Genomic DNA, 610 nt, shown 5'->3' with positions numbered 1-610 from the left:
TGTGTGAGTTGGTGTCAGGGCGGCAGGTGGCGCTAGACGTTATCTTGACCAACAACATAAAAAAATAAAAATAAAAAAATCGGTCATGTACTATTTTTATCCGTGAAATTACAATCCTATTAACATCGGCTATTTATTCGCATTTTATGCGGTTTAGTTAATATTCACCGTGAATCCAGATCCCATCACCAATTAAGCAGATAAATGCATCCACATCTAAGCGACTTCACGTTTCTAATTCTTCGCAGCGGCGGAGCCTCGTCCGCAGTGGTTGAGCAGCGGACTGCGCATGTTACAGTCTAATTAACTTTTGCATCGTCATTTATTTCCTCAAGATAAACTGCCGGCTCCTCAAATGGATTAACACAACGTTTCATTCTCTTTAGTTGTCTCTGGTCTGTAATGGAGACTTGAATTTAAAGCGCCATTTCAACCAAAGGTTTTGAAAGCGCTTCCTAACCAGACGCTCCAAAGCGTCCGGTCCATAACTCTTCAAGTCGCTGTCAGCTCCGGTCAGAAAGACGCATTTAGTTCAGAGACCATGAGATGATATTCAGAAAGGATTTTTCTAATTAATTGGTTTCAGTTGCCTCTGAGACTAAATCTTTGC

The sequence above is a fragment of the Poecilia formosa genome, unplaced genomic scaffold (assembly GCF_000485575.1).
Source record: "Poecilia formosa unplaced genomic scaffold, Poecilia_formosa-5.1.2 Scaffold337, whole genome shotgun sequence".
Lineage (NCBI taxonomy): Eukaryota > Metazoa > Chordata > Actinopteri > Cyprinodontiformes > Poeciliidae > Poecilia > Poecilia formosa.
This window is presented reverse-complemented; position numbering follows the sequence as displayed.